Here is a 20,181-nt window from a genome sequence, read left to right on the forward strand (position 1 = left end):
CAAGTTGATTAAATAATTTTTAAAGGTTCTGTTCAGTTCTAAAATCTAACTGCAGTGTAATTATAAAGAGAATATCTTAGCCCTCCACTCTAAGACAAAGTCCTTTATGGTACAAAATGCTGACCTTCTTATCTTCTGAAAATTCCCTCTGATACACCTCGACAGTTAGATCAGAGGGATGGTCAGCTCACATTGGATGCTCAGAGATCAGCATCTCCCTAAAGTAATGCATGCTGAGAACATGATAACGTAGAAAAGGGCAAGGTTTACCCCACCCAAGCCAAAGGAGTACCTGATTCTTAAATATTCATATAATGTTCATTATATTTTTGATGACTATTCTTTACTGGATGTGTGTGCGAAAGGTGAGAACAAAAGTCATTAGAAGAAAGGTAATTATCTCAGAAATGACCCTGCTGTCAGGGGAAGATGGACTGAATGCAGGGAGCGATAGGGGAATGGAAAGGAAGGGCCAGAGGTAAGACAGGTTGCACACGGGACTTGGTGGGGGTCAGACGTAGCAAAGGATCAGAGGTGCTTCTCAGGCTTCGCTGTGGAGGGATCGGGAGAATGGTGATGCACGCAATGTTTGTAGAAAGGATGGTGTGCGTGTCGAAACACACAGGAGGGAGATTGGGTCCAGGGGTGAAGAGGCATCATGGTGAGACCTGGTACTTTCGCAGAGTGTTTTAATCGAGAGAAGAGCCGTGAGCCTCAGGCCGATCCTTGGGGCACAGCTGCAGTTGGTCAAAATCCTCCCTCTTGGAACGGGTGCTTTACGTGTTCCACTGTATAATGAATAAGAAAGTTTATGGGAAAAGGAAGAGGCCCAGACAAGGGTGTAAACAAGGAGGAGGAAGTAGCCAAGACAGAGAAATGAAGCCCAAGGGGCCGAGGGCGAGACAGAGAGAATCCTCAGCCGTAAGTCAGAGGAAAGGGCTGGGGCGGGGAGGTGCTGGTTAGCGGGATCTTTGCTGCAGAAAGTTATGGGAAGGAGGACATCCAACGTGAGAAGATTCCCGGAAAGGCAGGAAGGGGAAGATTTCTAGGCGCAGGTGAGAGAATTCGGTTTGGAAACTGAGGAGGGAAAGGTGAAAGATGAGTGCCAAAAGAGGGGTGATTTGCTGGAATTTATTGCTAAAGAACTTTGCTAACTCAAGTAAAAAGGAATGTTATCTGCAAGGCTTTGGGGCAAACTCCCAAAATTCAGAAGAAGACCAGGTAACCAGACTCAGCAACACGGCTGAACGGGGCGTGAAAAAGACAGGAAAGCTCAAAACACGGCATGAGCTCAGGTGAGGCCCCGCCGCTGGTCCGGCTGCCGCTGGATATGCAGTCAGATGTGATCTGGCTTCAGCTATGGTCCTCGCAAAGCCGTGAAGCCCCCACCTGTTCTCCCAAGATTCAAATGCCTGGTGGCAGGTGTCGTCTTAGCAAACCCTCCAACATCTGTCCACTATCCACCTCCAGGACTTCTCTCACACTCTTTTTTTTTTTTTTTAAGATTTTATTTATTTAATTGACAGAGACAGCGAGAGAAGGATCTCAAGCAGGGGGAGTGGGAGAGGGAGACTCAGGCTTCCCGCTGAGCAGGGAGCCCAGAGCAGGGCTCGATCAGGGGATCATGGGATCATGTTGGGCTCCTGACCCGAGCCAAAGGCAGATGCTTAAGGACTGAGCCACCCAGGCGCCCCCACCACCATGACTTCTAAGAGGACCTGACGATCCTGCAATGCGAGTCATACTTGATGTCCCCACAGGATACCCAGGGCAGACCTTATTTCAAAAAATGAATCTCTTACAAAAAATAAAAATAAAAATAAGGCTCTTTCAAAAACAAAACATAAGTCTGACAATCAAGAGCAGCCAAATAGGAGACCCTAATCTACCCCTCCGCAGCTCTCCATTTCCCACACCTGCATTTCAAAACCAAAACCAAACAATGCATATGATGCAAGAGGCTCTGCCTCACAGGAAAACAGGCAGCCTTGGCACCACTGAAAACACCCTATTTCCCAAACCAGCCCATTAAAATCTCTCCAGGCTATCCAAGCTCCGCCCCAAGACCCCTGACTGACATCTGTTTCTTTGGTTTTCATTCTCCAGCAAGCTTGTTCTGATATTTTGTAAGCCACAGAGTCAGGACAAAGTCAGAGGACACTAATGCATATGTACACTTGGTGGAAAGAGATCGAAAAGCAGGAAGTTGAAACACTGACACGATACAATACGGAAGGAAGCTCTGGGTCATGGCTCTAGTGCTCTCTGCGGTAGGTCTCTGCTGTGGGTCATGCTGAGGGCTTCCCTAGACCACAGCCTGCTCTGCTTTGCCTTCAGCCAGCCCTTGGGCGCCTGGGGGCCCTGCATCACTGGGGTGACACTCATGTCCCACAGGAAGATTTCAGCTCTGGGTCCTCTTGTGGCCTTCCAGAACTGCCTTTCACTAATTTTCTGTTTCTTTTTAAAGCATAACTTTAGTTTGGGGCATCTGGGTGGCTCAGTTGTTAAGCGTCTGCCTTCAGCTCAGGTCATGATCCCAGAGTCCTGGGATGGAGCCCCACATCAGGTTCCCTGCTCAGCGGGAAGCCTGCTTCTCCCTCTCCCACTCCCCCTGCTTGTTTTCCCTCTCTTGCTGTGTCTCTCTCTGTCAAATAAATAAAATCTTTAAAAAACTGTTTTTTAAAAAACCCATACTTTGTTTTTTTATTGGGCAAGAGCAAATATGACTTGATAGTAAATCAATCCTACCCTATAATTACAAAATTATGCTCTTTACCACATTGTAAGATTTCAATTCTCAGCCAGCCTATTTCTGATGTCTTCATGGGAACTCATGTGATATAATAATAAAATGGCTGTATCCCCACCAGATTATTCAAATCCCCACTTAAATCCTACACAAGGGGTGCCTGGGTGGCTCAGTGGGTTACAGCCTCTGGCTTTGGTTTAGATCATGATCGGAGGGTCCTGGGATCGAGCCCTGCATCGGGCTGTCTACTTGGTGGGAAGCCTGCTTCCTCCTTTCTCTCTCTGCCTACTTGTGAACTCTGTCTATCAAATAAATAAATATTAAAAATCTTAAAAAAAAATCCTACGCCAGTCGCCCCAACTTTTCTCTTATTAAAATAAAGACTTTAAGACACAAGCTGGTTTAAGAAAAAATGGAAACTCCACAGCCTTAAACCAAACAATCTGAGGGTTTTGAAGGGGCAGGTGGGTGGGGGGTTGTGAGAACCAGGTGGTGGGTGTTAGAGAGGGCAGGGATTGAATGGAGCACTGGGTGTGGTTCAAAAAACAATGAATACTGTTAAGCTGAAAAGAAATAAAAATTTTTTTTAAAAGTCTGGCTTTTTCTGTACAACTAATAAGCAGTGTTTTCCTCTGATTAAATCATCTTTCACTCAAAGAAATATTTCATACCTGACGTTCTTACACCCTATCCAATTGTTATGGGGTAAACTGTGTTCCTCCAAAATTTATTTGACGTCCAAACCCCGGGTTAACTCAGAAGGTGAATGTATTTGAAGATAGGGCCTTTTACAGAGTGATTAAGCTACACTGAGGCAATTAGGGTGAGACTAATCCAATCTGACCAATGTCCCAATAAGAAAAGGAAATTCGGACACACAAAGAGACATCAGGGACATACACTCACAGAGAAGGGAGGTGGCCATTTGTAAGCCAAAGAGCAAAACCCTAGAAGAAGCCAAACCTCCCTGTACCTTCATCTTGGAGTCCAGCCTCCTGAACTGTGAGAAGATAAATCTCTGCTGCTTAGCCCCCCAGCCTGTGGAACTGTGTCGTGGCCGTCCTAGTACTCATACAACAACCTGTTCAAAGAGACCAACTGAATTATTAGTAAAGAAAACAACGTGTGAATTACCATCTGCTTTCCTTGGCATTTTAAATATTTTTCACATGTCATGAGTGTATGAATTTTGAAATTCCCAGTGGGAAAACATACTTGAAAAGCCTAATGGCAGATCAGTTGTACTGTGTCTGCTGTGTTGGGACAGGCAGTAAGGACTGTCTTCCAAGTCCCCCGACTTACTATATTAAAAGGCCAGATGTTAGCTGCTTGCATGAGGGTGTCCCTCATTAAAGGATCTGTGTTGTTTTTCTTTCAGCAAAGGCTTTATTTGTTTAAAAGACATCAAGCTTGACTTCCAAATTTAAGGGACCATTTACTGATGAGATTCGTAATTGTCCCAGGTCCACTGCCTCCACCTCAGACTCTAAGACAGGGAGTGCTGTACACGTGACTTATGAATGAAGGAATCCCAAAAGCAAATTTCTGAGCAAATCAGAAAATCAGGACAAGAACAAGAAGGAAGCCATATTAGGTAAACTTCAGGTAAAGTTTTACAGATAATTGACTCAGATTTATCCCACGATGGGGATCTCTGGATCACTGGAATGTAGTTTGCACCTCAGCCCTGTCCTGACCAAAGGCAACAGGCATGGAGATTTCAAACTCCCAAATCCATCAGTCACTGGCTTAGAAGAGAGGAAGTTCCCAGACTCTGCCAGACCAATCCTTCGGTGGTCAGTGGGGAAGCTTCAGGAGCTGGTTATTGGGAGCAAAATCTTCTCAAAGTCCTGGGACCCTAATAATAAAAGAGACCGAAGGAGATCTGGTGGGAGTACCAGCATTATCCATCACAGTAAACACTGAATTACTCTGTTTCGTCAACTCACCTGTAAGATTCTGGGTCATATTCTGGAAGGTCACCATAGACTTCTGGAGTCTGTATTAACAGCTTTAGAACTTCAGCATTACCCAGATTTTTATTGGGTCAGGATATTCCTCTCATTTCTACCATGCCCCTCCCCCTGCCCAATTCCAGACATTCCTTCCTCAGGGAAACCAGCTGGAATGAGCTACCTCCGCTATAGATAGGGTCTCTGTATGCTCTCTCCCTCCAGGTCCTGCCACCTTCTTCACCCAGCCCATCTTCTTTCTGAAGGTGTCTCTCTCTCTCTCTCTCGTCACATCCTTCCTTCCTACTTTCTGATGTTCTACATTTTTCCAGACTCTTGGCTGCATTTCTTTCACCACTGGACTGACACCCTTACTACAATCTGGTTGACAAACTAGAACAGTGTCTTGTCTGGGGCCCCTTTTCCGCAGTGTCTCGGAAGAATGCGTGCTTTCCCCTGCCACCTCAGGCTGGGTTGAATTAGGACTTACATGAATGTCCCTGTCACAGTCTCCAGTGAGAACATTTGGGTTTTGCAGTCCAAAGAGTCCCTTTATTTCTCAGCCTTTACACTGACTAATTGAGAATTCAGCCTAATAGGGTACAGCAGAATTAGGCAAAGAAAAACATGAGTCCTAGGCTGATACCATTTACCTGTGCCTTGTAGGGCCAGCTCAGACCTCATCTTACACACCGCTTGCACGTGGTGAAGTTTTGCTGAATGGAATAGATCCACAGGTCCTAATGAGTGACTCAGGGCCTCGGCTCCCCTGGCTTTCCATAACCAAGAGTTCTTATCAAGGCCCCATATCAATCCAAAAGCTCTTTCTGTCAAAGAGAATAAATTCCTGCTAAGCAGGAACTTGATGAAAACCTCAGTGGTCTGAGACTTTCCTCCTGGGGTTTGTCGTTGTCTCCTACAATATCTTGACCTACCTCCAAAACTTTAAGGGCCATTGATGGGATCTGCTTGGACCGTAACCTGGACCATCTAGGGAAAATTGTTCTGGATCCTTTTCCAATGGGGACATTGTTTTAATTTTCTAGGGCTCTTGTAAAAATTACCACAAACTCGGTGACTTCAAACAGCAGGAATTTATTCTGTTTTGGAGGCTAAAAATTAATCAAAGAGTTGGCAGGGTTGGTTTCTGCTGGAAGCTCTGACGAGAATCTGCCCCCTGAGTCTCTCCTAGATCCTGGTGCCTGTGGCAATCTTTGGCATTCCTTGCCTTGCAGACGAATTACTCCAAACTCTGCCCCTGTCTTCGATTGGCTTCCCCCTGTGTCTCCTTGTATCTTTCCCTTTTCTTACAAGGGTATTTATTCACTGGACTTAGGGTACATGTTTTTATAAGGATGGGCTAAATCTGGGGTGATTTTCATCTCAAGATCCTTGACTTAATTATATCTGTAAAGACTCTTTTTTCAAAAAGAATAACAGTTACAGGTCCTGGGGTTTAGGACATGGACATATATTTCAACCCACTAGAGGAGTATTTCTGAATACTCAGTTATTAGCTTTAAATATCCATCCAAATGCAGCATATATCCTTTTTTTTTTAAGATTTCATTTATTTATTTGACAGACAGAGATCCCAAGTAGGCAGAGAGGCAGGCAGAGAGAGAGGAGGAAGCAGGCTTCCCACTGAGCAGAGAGCCCAATGCAGGGCTTGATCCCAGGACCCCGGAATCTGACCTGAGCCGAAGGCAGAGGCTTTAACCCACTGAGCCACACAGGCGCCCCAGCACATATTCTTAACAATACACAGTATGAGGTGCAGTAAACAAAGGAAAGTCCTTTTTTACTTTGGGGAAAACAAATACCCGAGCATCTCTCAGACTATGAGGTAATAGGGTTTTCACAGAACTCATGTCTCCTTCCATGAACAGACATAAGCTTGACTAAGGCCAAAGACCTTTCTTGTCTTCATTCTAGCAGGTCATGTCACCAGGATGTTTGGCCTGTGTAATATGTTATGAGTGACTAAGACAGCCGTGCTTCTGTAGACTAAGTTGTGACATGGAGCCAAACAGCTGGAGTAATTCTGCAGTGAGATGATTGTAGCCATCCCAGTGGATCAACAGGAGAACTTTCATTGCCTTGCTCCTCCAAAGAGATCACATCCAAATAATAAATGTGATTGGAGTTACCACCTGCTAAACCTCAATAATGCACTTTCTTTTCTTTTTCTTTTTCTCAAGATTATTATTTATTTATTTATTTGACACAGAGAGAGGGATCACAAGTAGGCAGAGAGAGAGCGAGAGGGAGAAGCTGGCTCCCCGTGGAACAGAGAGCCTGATGTGTGGCTCGATCCCAGGACACTGAGACCATGACCTGAGCCAAAGGCAGAGGCTTAACACACTGAGCCACCCAGGTGCCCCAATAACCCACGTTCATTCTCCAAGACCAATCCAAGATCAGTTGACCTGGCCAAATCTGAGAGTTAAGTAAAAATAAAATAGATACCGCCCCCCTCATACCAAGTGCCCGCCCTAAGGCTCATCTCCCAATGTGATAAGCAGCTGATAGATGATTGAACTCGACATCTGAAACTAATGGTGTGCTATATGTTGGCTAAAAGAATTTAAATTAAACAATTAAAAAGAAAACCACCATCCTCATATTTTCCCAGAATTTTTTTTGGTGGGGGGTAACATTAACTTTAAATATTTCTCCATAGAAATTGTAATACCTCCGCATTATTAGTTTGATCACTAGAGGGAGGTCCATAGGTTTCAACTTGGCTCTTCTTACCTTAATAGCCCTTGTATCAAATCTGAAAGGCATGTTTGTACAGGATAGATGGTATATGCAACAACTACATGCTCCCCAACCAGAAAATTGATTAAAAAAAAAATGACTCGTGATCTGCTGGAACTATGAGAAGCATTTGTGAATCAAAACTCCATTTGTTCCTTGACCCTTGTAAGACTATTGTGACTAGTGCAAAGCAATGGTACACTGAGATCCCAATAATTAATGGTACCTATAGCCAGTGTCCAGTGACCCTTGGAAGATGTGAGTAGCTCATTCTCCTTAGAGAAAAATAACCCTGCTACATAGTTGATGGGAAGTTAAATCAAAGATTCAATATGTGTATTTCTGATCTTTTTTTTTTTTTTTCCAAAACACCAAAGGTACCCATTCGAGAATCAGGCAGTGACATATGACATTATGGTCCAAATTAGGCCACTATTCTCTCCAAACCAGAAGTAATTTTTCAATTAAAAGAGCCATGGGAAAGGAGATTTCCACTTTGGATAAGATGGACTCTTCCCAATATTTTTCAATATGGACTCATCTCAATATTTCTTTCTGTTCCTCTTACCAAATACAATTAAAAATCCTGGGCAGGGGCACCTGAGTGGCTCAGTGGGTTAAAGCCTCTGCCTTCAGCTCAGGTCCTGATTCCAGGGTCCTGGGATCAAGCTCCACATCAGACTCTCTGCTCAGCATGAAACCTGCTTCCTCCTCTCTCTGCCTGCCTCTCTGCCTGCTTGTGATCTCTGTCTGTCAAATAAATAAATAAAATCTTAAAAAAAAAATCCTGGGTGTCTTCTCTATTTATTTATTTATTTTTTAATTAAATTTATTTATTTTCAGCATAACAGTATTCATTATTTTTGCACCACACCCAGTGCTCCATGCAATCTGTGCCCTCTATAATACCAACCAACCTGCGTCTTCTCTATTTAAAGGAGAAACAGAAAAGTCGACAAATACAATTGTAGACCTCAACACCCCTGTCAACACATAATGATACGACTAAACAGAAAATCAGCTAGTATAGGGAATACAAGGTACCCTCAACCAATGGGATTTAACTGACATTTATAGAATTGCCCCCCCCCACCACCACGAATGGCAGAATACTCGTATTTGAGACACGTATCAAGACAGACCAAATCCTGGGCCATAAAACAAACCTCAACAAGTTTGGAACTGCAATGATACAGAGCGTGTTGTCTGACCACAACAGAATTAAACCCGAAATCACTAATGGAAAGATAACAGGAAAATCTTCAAATACTTAGAAACTAAAAACACACTTCAAAATAATACATGAATCAAAGAGGATGTCTCAAAAGGAAAAAAAACCAAACATTAACCTGCATGAAATTATGGAAACCCATCTTTCCTTCTTTTAAGCTGTCTGGAGTATGAGAGGGAGCTGTCTCATCCTATCTTTCTGGAAGATTCCATGCCCAATAAGCTTCTAATGGTAGAGTCACCATGGTTCCAAAACTGACCCTCAGTAGGCACTTTCTTCCACATGACCACATGCGATAATTACATCAATTATATAAATCAGAATCCTAATTCTTAAAAGAAAACAAATCTAATTCTCTTCAGCAACACCTCAGCCAGATAGACAAACTCAGACTGCCGCTGCTGTTCTATTCACTTAGGTTATACTGCCTTCAAGACACTACTGGATCCCACACTGTAGACCACTGGGTAGAAGGATGCTTGGTGGCACACAGTGGAGCCCAGCTCTGCCTAAGGAGACTTGGTAACTTCCAGAACTGATGAGAACCTGGGCAACCCGGCTTTGAAACTCAGCTAGGATGAGGAGAGACCAGACGACAGGATGTATAGGCATCTTGTTACACAGAACTGTCCTTCTAGGATATCTTCACCAGCAACGCTGTCACTAGAGCTCAACATCATCATTGCAGGACTCTCGATGCTGCCATAGCACCACCCCCCACCCCCGGCCCCAGAATAATGTTCCAACTCTCTCGATAGGACATGGCCACTCCTTAAGGAATAAAAGTTCCAAAGAAGAACATCCATCTGGCTTGCATGCCACCAAGTCAGGATTCACAACTGGATTTACTTGACTTCACCCTAAATTAAGCTATCTGGTCTCCGAGGAATGGCCTTCAAAATCTGGGTAGGTTAGGGTGCCTGTGTAGCTCAGTCAGTGGTCTTCGGCTCAGGTCATGATTCCAGTGTCCTGGGATGGAGCCTCACATTGGGCTTCCTTCTTGGTGGAGAGCCTGCTTCTCCCTCTCCCTCTGCCTGCCAGTCTGCCTACTTGTGCTCTCCCTCTGTCAAATAAATAAATAAAATCTTAAAAAAAAAAGATTTGGGTAAATTAGAAAATTGTTGTGGAGGTAGGGATGATGGGTGGGTGGAGGAGATGAAATTGATGGGCTAAAGAAATTGATGGATTAAAAATAATCTATTATTAAATTCTTTATTTGCCTCTACCTATTGATTGACAGAGGGAAGGAACACCCAGGCCAAACTGATATATTTTATGGTGAAACTGACTGTATTACCTTACTGAAAAGACCAGGAGTAGATCTGACTTTAACTGATAATTAGTCAAGAGTTCAACAGTCCAGACTTTGGTTTTTGTCTACTTCTATCCCCAAGCCTACTCCTCAAACTCAGTCTTCTACTCCACATGGTGACAAGAAGGCTGCTGCTGCTCTTCCATCCTGGTCCTCTCAGCTTCAAGCCATGTAACAGGGGGAAGAAGGATCTCTTTCATATGAGTTCAGCAAACCCTCACTGTTCCTCACTATGTCAGCCCAGGACACATTCCCTAAACCCTAGCTTATCACTGCAATGAATATGATGTTCTGCATTGATTGACCAGACTGGTCTAAGGCCTAACTTTTGGAGGGGTCTAAAGCAAGATTTTACATAGAGGACCATATAACATACGTAAAATTATTTTGAAACTATAAATCAAATTATATTTTATTTATTTTTTTTTAATTTTTTTAAGAATTTATTTATTTATTTGACAGAGATCACAAGTAGGCAGAGAGGCAGGCAGAGAGAGAGAGAGGAGGAAGCAGGCCCTCCGCAGAGCTCCCAATTTAAACAGATGTCAGGGCAGTGTTGAGCATAGGGTCAGCCCCTCAAATTATATTTTAAATAAAGTACATTCTACACTCTTAAAAATATGCCTTCATAATAACCTGGGAGGAAGGTCTGCATTTAGAATTCTCAGACTCTGTAGATGGCCTGCTCTGGACTATAGCATCCTAGAAAAGGGTAGCCCGGGGCACCTGGGTGGCTCAGTGGGCTAAGCCTCTGCCTTCAGCTCGGGTCATGATCCCAGGGTCCTTGGATCAAGCCCCTATCGGGCTCTTTGCTTGGCAGGGAGCCTGCTTCCCCTTCTCTCTCTGCCTGCCTCTCTGCCTACTTGTGATCTCTCTCAGTCAAATAAATAAATAAAATCTTAAAAAAAAAAAAAAAAAAGGAAGAGGGTAGCCCGAAGCCCGACAAGTTCTCTTTCCTTTCTTGGCTCTGGCCTACAGTCTAAGGGGCCACAGATGCACACATACGGTCGCTCTGTCATACACAAGCATACCTGGTCCACACTGCCACAAACAGCTAGCTATTACCCACCCAGGGGAGGACATACCCCCTGTCTAGTCTGCCCTCAGGATGGAGAAGAGGCCACCATGGGACTTGGAAGCAGGTAGAGATGTTTAGGCCGGTCATTTTTGGATCCTGGGTACTTAGATCCAGAACATGGACCAGAATGGGAGGTGCGGGGTCCTGTGGGGTGTATCGACTGGTCCCAGGGTATGTTCCCCACTGTGCAGATGACTATGAAGCAGGATCCAAGACAGGAACCCACTTGCACAGATGTCAGGGCAGTGTTGAGCATAGGGTCAGCTACTCGTCCTTCCCTTTGGCCAGGAGTGGCATCAGTACCAGGGGAAACACAGGGCCATTGAATGCAGATCTACGAGGGGGTCCTCCAGAAAGAAAATAGAGACAGTCCTTGGACTTTGCATACCTGGATATTTGGTGGCTAGGAAATGGTGAACGCTATCCATGACATTAAGTATAATTTTAACATCGAAGAGGTGTTTCTGGTTCCCACTTTGTTGCTCTTCTGTGTCCACCGTGGGTCAGTTTGGTTTCCTCCCAATTTAAACTTCACTGCTTTCCCCCATTTTTTCTTTTCCTGCCTTTTCCTGCTGCCGCAGTGATTCCTGGCTGTGACCTGGATAGAGATTCCACTGGAATCTAATGGAACATTACCCCATGGAACATACACCCCATTGCCTCTCACGTGGACCATCGTAACTGCCTCCTTACGGGTCTGCTTCCCTGAATCCAGTTTTATTCCCTCACCCTTACCCCCAACATCTACTTCTCACTGCTGCTGCATTCCATCAACAGACATTATCCGTCCTGTAGTCAGAGCCAGAATCTTTTTAAAATAGTTTTTAAAGCCTAAATATTGCACCTGCTGCAAAGACCCCCAGCCCTCAGGAAAGCACTGCCGCTCAGTGTGGTTGGCAAAGGCTATGTGGTCTGGGCCAGGTTAACCTCCCCTACAAACCCTCTCTCTACTTTGCCCCTTGGGCCTTTCCTCCCCTGTCATGGGGGATTTCTTTCACTTCTCCCGCTCTACCCCTCACCCCATCTAGCTCTCTCCCTCCTTGTCTGGACTGTCTTATCTCTGTAGTTTCAAAAGAATTTTCCCACTTTTGACTCCATTTAAATCTCTCTCTTTACTTTCACTTTAATTAAATAGACACTTGACATCCTTAGCTTTTTTTTTTTTATTTCTTTTCAGCATAACAGTATTCATTGTTTTAGCACCACACCCAGTGCTCCATTCAATCCCTGCCCTCTCTAATACCCACCACCTGGTTCCCACAATGCCCCAACCCCCACCTCTTCAAAAACCTCAGATTGTTTGGTTTAAGGCTGTGGAGTTTCCATTTTTTCTTAAACCAGCTTGTGTCTTAAAGTCTTTATTTTGATAAGAGAAAAGTTGGGGCGACTGGCGTAGGATTTTTTTTTAAGATTTTTAATATTTATTTATTTGATAGACAGAGTTCACAAGTAGGCAGAGAGAGAAAGGAGGAAGCAGGCTTCCCACCAAGTAGACAGCCCGATGCAGGGCTCGATCCCAGGACCCTCCGATCATGATCTAAACCAAAGCCAGAGGCTGTAACCCACTGAGCCACCCAGGCACCCCTTGTGTAGGATTTAAGTGGGGATTTGAATAATCTGGTGGGGATACAGCCATTTTATTATTATATCACATGAGTTCCCATGAAGACATCAGAAATAGGCTGGCTGAGAATTGAAATCTTACAATGTGGTAAAGAGCATAATTTTGTAATTATAGGGTAGGATTGATTTACTATCAAGTCATATTTGCTCTTGCCCAATAAAAAAACAAAGTATGGGTTTTTTAAAAAACAGTTTTTTAAAGATTTTATTTATTTGACAGAGAGAGACACAGCAAGAGAGGGAAAACAAGCAGGGGGAGTGGGAGAGGGAGAAGCAGGCTTCCCGCTGAGCAGGGAACCTGATGTGGGGCTCCATCCCAGGACTCTGGGATCATGACCTGAGCTGAAGGCAGACGCTTAACAACTGAGCCACCCAGATGCCCCAAACTAAAGTTATGCTTTAAAAAGAAACAGAAAATTAGTGAAAGGCAGTTCTGGAAGGCCACAAGAGGACCCAGAGCTGAAATCTTCCTGTGGGACATGAGTGTCACCCCAGTGATGCAGGGCCCCCAGGCGCCCAAGGGCTGGCTGAAGGCAAAGCAGAGCAGGCTGTGGTCTAGGGAAGCCCTCAGCATGACCCACAGCAGAGACCTACCGCAGAGAGCACTAGAGCCATGACCCAGAGCTTCCTTCCGTATTGTATCGTGTCAGTGTTTCAACTTCCTGCTTTTCGATCTCTTTCCACCAAGTGTACATATGCATTAGTGTCCTCTGACTTTGTCCTGACTCTGTGGCTTACAAAATATCAGAACAAGCTTGCTGGAGAATGAAAACCAAAGAAACAGATGTCAGTCAGGGGTCTTGGGGCGGAGCTTGGATAGCCTGGAGAGATTTTAATGGGCTGGTTTGGGAAATAGGGTGTTTTCAGTGGTGCCAAGGCTGCCTGTTTTCCTGTGAGGCAGAGCCTCTTGCATCATATGCATTGTTTGGTTTTGGTTTTGAAATGCAGGTGTGGGAAATGGAGAGCTGCGGAGGGGTAGATTAGGGTCTCCTATTTGGCTGCTCTTGATTGTCAGACTTATGTTTTGTTTTTGAAAGAGCCTTATTTTTATTTTTATTTTTTGTAAGAGATTCATTTTTTGAAATAAGGTCTGCCCTGGGTATCCTGTGGGGACATCAAGTATGACTCGCATTGCAGGATCGTCAGGTCCTCTTAGAAGTCATGGTGGTGGGGGCGCCTGGGTGGCTCAGTCCTTAAGCATCTGCCTTTGGCTCGGGTCAGGAGCCCAACATGATCCCATGATCCCCTGATCGAGCCCTGCTCTGGGCTCCCTGCTCAGCGGGAAGCCTGAGTCTCCCTCTCCCACTCCCCCTGCTTGAGATCCTTCTCTCGCTGTCTCTGTCAATTAAATAAATAAAATCTTAAAAAAAAAAAAAAAGAGTGTGAGAGAAGTCCTGGAGGTGGATAGTGGACAGATGTTGGAGGGTTTGCTAAGACGACACCTGCCACCAGGCATTTGAATCTTGGGAGAACAGGTGGGGGCTTCACGGCTTTGCGAGGACCATAGCTGAAGCCAGATCACATCTGACTGCATATCCAGCGGCAGCCGGACCAGCGGCGGGGCCTCACCTGAGCTCATGCCGTGTTTTGAGTTTTCCTGTCTTTTTCACGCCCCGTTCAGCCGTGTTGCTGAGTCTGGTTACCTGGTCTTCTTCTGAATTTTGGGAGTTTGCCCCAAAGCCTTGCAGATAACATTCCTTTTTACTTGAGTTAGCAAAGTTCTTTAGCAATAAATTCCAGCAAATCACCCCTCTTTTGGCACTCATCTTTCACCTTTCCCTCCTCAGTTTCCAAACCGAATTCTCTCACCTGCGCCTAGAAATCTTCCCCTTCCTGCCTTTCCGGGAATCTTCTCACGTTGGATGTCCTCCTTCCCATAACTTTCTGCAGCAAAGATCCCGCTAACCAGCACCTCCCCGCCCCAGCCCTTTCCTCTGACTTACGGCTGAGGATTCTCTCTGTCTCGCCCTCGGCCCCTTGGGCTTCATTTCTCTGTCTTGGCTACTTCCTCCTCCTTGTTTACACCCTTGTCTGGGCCTCTTCCTTTTCCCATAAACTTTCTTATTCATTATACAGTGGAACACGTAAAGCACCCGTTCCAAGAGGGAGGATTTTGACCAACTGCAGCTGTGCCCCAAGGATCGGCCTGAGGCTCACGGCTCTTCTCTCGATTAAAACACTCTGCGAAAGTACCAGGTCTCACCATGATGCCTCTTCACCCCTGGACCCAATCTCCCTCCTGTGTGTTTCGACACGCACACCATCCTTTCTACAAACATTGCGTGCATCACCATTCTCCCGATCCCTCCACAGCGAAGCCTGAGAAGCACCTCTGATCCTTTGCTACGTCTGACCCCCACCAAGTCCCGTGTGCAACCTGTCTTACCTCTGGCCCTTCCTTTCCATTCCCCTATCGCTCCCTGCATTCAGTCCATCTTCCCCTGACAGCAGGGTCATTTCTGAGATAATTACCTTTCTTCTAATGACTTTTGTTCTCACCTTTCGCACACACATCCAGTAAAGAATAGTCATCAAAAATATAATGAACATTATATGAATATTTAAGAATCAGGTACTCCTTTGGCTTGGGTGGGGTAAACCTTGCCCTTTTCTACGTTATCATGTTCTCAGCATGCATTACTTTAGGGAGATGCTGATCTCTGAGCATCCAATGTGAGCTGACCATCCCTCTGATCTAACTGTCGAGGTGTATCAGAGGGAATTTTCAGAAGATAAGAAGGTCAGCATTTTGTACCATAAAGGACTTTGTCTTAGAGTGGAGGGCTAAGATATTCTCTTTATAATTACACTGCAGTTAGATTTTAGAACTGAACAGAACCTTTAAAAATTATTTAATCAACTTGGTAATAAATGAATTAGATTAACTTATTAACTGAAATGTAGAGAGGTGAAGTCATTGGTCTGTGACTTAGCTCAACCCTAATTCCCCACCACTCAAATCCTAACGCTCATATTCATATCTTTTTTTTTCCCCAATTGAGTTAAAAAACGCATGATATGGAATGTACCATTTTCACTCTTTTTAAGTTTGCTGTTTTATATTACTAACTAAATTCACATAATTGTGCAAGAGATTGCTAGAAATTTTAATCTTGCAAATTTGAAACTCTATGCTCAGGGAAGAACAACCCCGTTCCTTCCACCCCTCAGCCCTGGGAGCCATGGTTCCACTTTCTGTTTGTAGGAATTAGACTGCTTTACTTTTTATTTTATTTTTATTATTATTTTAAGATTTTATTCATTTATTTGACAGACAGAGATCACAAGTAGGCAGAGAGGAGGAAGCCGGCTCCCCGCCGAGCAGAAAGCCCAGTGCGGGGCTCGATCCCAGGACCCTGGGATCATGACCTGAGCCGAAGTAGAGGCTTCAACCTACTGAGCCACCCAGGTGCCCCTATTTTATATTATTTTTTCAACCACTTTAGAGATCTTATATAAGGGGACTCAGAAAATATGGTGTGTGTGTGTCTGTGTGTGTATGTGACTGGCTTATTTTGCGTTAGGCAATATCCTTAAGTTTCATGCATATTGTAACGTGTGACAGAATTTCCTTCTTTTTAAAGAATAATATTACATTTTCTTTACTCATTCACACCACATTCTCTCAGCCCATCCATCCATCCATGGGCTCCTGGGAATAGTGCCCTATGAACCTAGAAATGCAGAAACCCCTTTCAGATCCTGATTTCAGTTTTCCGCAATACAGAAGTGGGATTACTGGATCATAGAGTATTTTTAAATTTTTGGAGGAAACTTCGCACCATGTTCCACAGCAGGTGCACTGTTTCACATTCCCACCCATCTGCGCTCCAATTTGTTCACGTCCCTCCACAGCCTTGCCCGCTACCAGACATCTTCGTAACAGGAAGGGTAGGCTGATGCGGCAACCTTGGTAGTCGTCGTCTTTGAAGAAATTGCCACAGTTTTCTATCAACCACCACCCTGATCAACTTGCATCAACACTGAAACGAGACCCTCCTCCCAGCTAAAAGATTACAGCTTGCTAAATGCACAGATGACGGTTAGCAGTTTTCAGCAAGAAAATATTTTTTAATTTGGGTGCCTGGGGGACTCTGTTGGCAAGGCAATGGCCTTCAGCTCGGGTCATGATCCCAGAGTCCTGGGATCGAGTCCCGCATGGGGCTCCCCGATCCACGAGCAGTCCGCCTCTCCCTCTGTTCTTCTCCCCTCTCATGCTCTCTCTCACTCTCACTCTCTCTCTCAAATAAATAAATAAAATCTTAACAAAACATATTTTTTAAACAAGGCTTAATTTTTATTTGTTTAGAGATAATGCTATTGCACACTCACAAGACTGCAGTGTCGTGGGATAAACACCTTTTATATGCACTGGGAAACGTGAAAAAAAATGATTTCCAGAAAAAATATTAATTATTGAATTATGGGCTTTATGGTGACATTTGCATTATTGCAGTGGCCTGGAACTAAATCTGCCTTCCCTAGGGCCCTGATGGCACCACTTTCCCCCTCCTCCCTCCAGGCAGGCCCAAGAGTGGGAACAGCTCCCCCTGTTGTTAGCATCTGGGAGTCTCCCTCTGCTTTTTGCCTTGCTTTCTGCTTCCACAGCTCCAAGGAACTGAGCATCTATCTGATACATTGGGCAATTCTCCTTTTGTGTATATACGAGCTAGGTATATTTTGCATATTATACAAATTGTGTGAACATCATTTCTTTCTCTCTTTAAAATTGTTTTAAAAATTGGCAGCTTTATTTACTGTTCTATTACTCTCTGTTACCGCCAAACTGACTAAAAGTGCCTTATAAAATGCATGGGGGAGGTCTGTTTGCTTGCCATCTCTGAAAAACATTCATTTTCGCTACATAAAACTTAGAAATGTCTAAACATTTAGCAAACAATATCTTAAACAAAAGGAAAAAAATTTTAAAAAGTTAACAAAAGGAGAAAAAATTGTACTTAAAGCTCTGCTAAGATACTTTATGAATTTAAGATTAGTCTAATCAAAATTTTATGAAGTTGGAATAGGGAATTGTTGTTTAGCGTTTTCTTTTCCTGTTTTTCAAATCAAAATTTATTCAGATACATATTAATTTACTTGTGCAGATGTCTAATACAAGCTTATGTGTATGAAAACAGCACACAAAAATGTTCATGCCATAGAAAAATGTTCTTAAAAAGAGAAAAATGTTGATTATTTTAAATGTTTGTATCCATGCCAAATTTTGATATTTATTAAAGTAACTGGAGATCTTTAATTTAAATCTTTAACTTAATATTTTCTAGTTTTAAAGGGTCTGGTGAAAATAATACATCTGTAAAAATTACAGGAAATGACACTTTAATGCAAAAATACTATCTGAAAACTATAACGCTAAATCTACTTGAATAAAAGCAATTGTACTATCAATTAAATAACTATTTAACTAACTATCTATCTAAATAATACCTAAACTAAAAAGAGATAAGTCCAAATAACTTATAGACAGAAAACACATGCAGATGTTATGCTGTGGTTGTGGGAGTTCAGGACCAGCCTGCGGTGAGCTCAGTCAAATCCTCAGGGGGCTCTGGTGGTGTGGCCCAGTTGCCTGGGCCCTCAAGTCCTGGCTCTTCTCCTTCCAGGGGGTACTGATGATCCAGGGGTTCTCTGACACTTCTGGGCCTCTGTGGGCAGCTGGTGGAGGAGCAGGAGTAAAAGGGCCACTTGGGAAAAGCTGGAACATTTGCCTGTTGTGATCACTTTCTTTGTTTAGCTCCTTGAGGCTTCTCTCGGTCAGCACAGCTGCCATCCAGCTTTCCTGAGCTCTCTTTGCATGGAAGAGGATCCCCTTTTGATAGTGTATGGCATTTTCCTCCAATTGTCTCCTGGTGTCTTCAGCGATCTCCTTGTAGATGTCTCGAGTCTGAGACATGGCCTTGATGTTTCTATGTGTGCAGGAAAGATTTCACTTAATGTCTGCGCACTGCTCTTCTGCCTCAGACCATTTTCTCTCAATGGGGCTGATGCAATCTTGATATAATTGAGGCAGAGTTTGAAGCTTCTGTTTCAGCTGCTGAATCTCCTCTTCAAGCCGTAAATTTTCACGCTGCATAAGAGGTTTCCTTGGCTTGAAGATCTGTTATTTGTCCCATAAGCTCCTCATTCATTTGCTTTCTTTCCAGCAATTGTCTGTCTAGTTCCTGCTTTTTCACTTCAGCACTTTGAAGGGACACATTGGAATCAGCATCATCAGTGACACCCTTCAGATCACACTCTGACCCGTGGATGGGGCCATCGTCATTTTCTGTTTCCCTCTTTTCCTCGACCTCACAGTTGACATGACCCAAATGATCTCCAAGGTGTGTGGGCCCGGGGAAGGTCTTCAGCAGGTTTTCACCCACGGGTACTAACTGGCTGACTTTCTCATTCAGGGCCTGTTGGAATCCTGCGTTTGTCTGTTCTAGCCTTTCTTTCTCCTGCTCCATTTCTTGGAGTCTCTGCTTCCATCTCGCAGTTTCTTGGGCAAGCCGTTCTGGACTCTGGAGATCAGAAGGGTTTTTATTCACATCACCCAGTGTTTTCTCCCCAAGGTCTTCATTCTCTTCTGAGGCTTTGAATATGGGTCTGTGACCAGTCTCTTGAGATGATTTAGGAGGCTGGCCCTTCAGTAACTTTTTCAGAAAGTCAACAATATTCTGAAGAGACAGCCTACAGTGGTTTGTATTTATTGCTGATAAGCACGAGGATTTTAAGGTGCGAAGACTGGCCTCCGCCTCGGGCAGACCTCGGGCATCATCAGCTTGTGTCAGCGGTTCCATATTCTCACTGCCTTTTCCACAGACTTCAGCGTGGGCGAAACACCTTTCGCCTGACACCTTCACCCTTCTCAAAATGTGTTGTTTCTTCACTGGCAAAACCAGTTTCACAGTTTATACCAGGATCTCCCAGGGAAATCCACGGAGACCTGATACGTGTCTCCAGCTTTCAGAAATCACCAGTGCAGGACCGCACAGGTGGTCTAGGACCAAGTGGAAATGGATCTATGGCAGGCAGGAGGCCATCCACGGCTGTGGAGAGCTCCCTAGCTCTGCCTCCAAAGGCCAGTGTTCTCTGGGTCTCAACTGAAGGCTCAGAACCTTGGGGGGCGCTCTACCTCTAAGGTAAACAGTTGCCTGACAACCAGAGCACAGCAGTTGCATTGGGGGATGGGGAGGCCAGCCAGCTTCTAGAACACAGTTGCCCTCTCACTTTGCCCTGAAATAAAAAGTGATCTCAGTTTTGGCTTCATGCTATGGATGCAATCACATCTTTTCTTATGCATAATTAAAGTAGAATCAAAGGAACATTTTCTTGAGCAGTTGCTATATGCCAGGCATAAAGCTATTACCGTCGTCTCATCTCATTTAAAACAACTTTATGTGATTATTACTATTATCATTATTGTTATTAATTTAATAACAGTAAAAGACAGTAAGATTCAGCGGATTTAAA

This window comes from Mustela nivalis, assembly GCF_964662115.1.
Source record: "Mustela nivalis genome assembly, chromosome: 6".
Taxonomy (NCBI): domain Eukaryota; kingdom Metazoa; phylum Chordata; class Mammalia; order Carnivora; family Mustelidae; genus Mustela; species Mustela nivalis.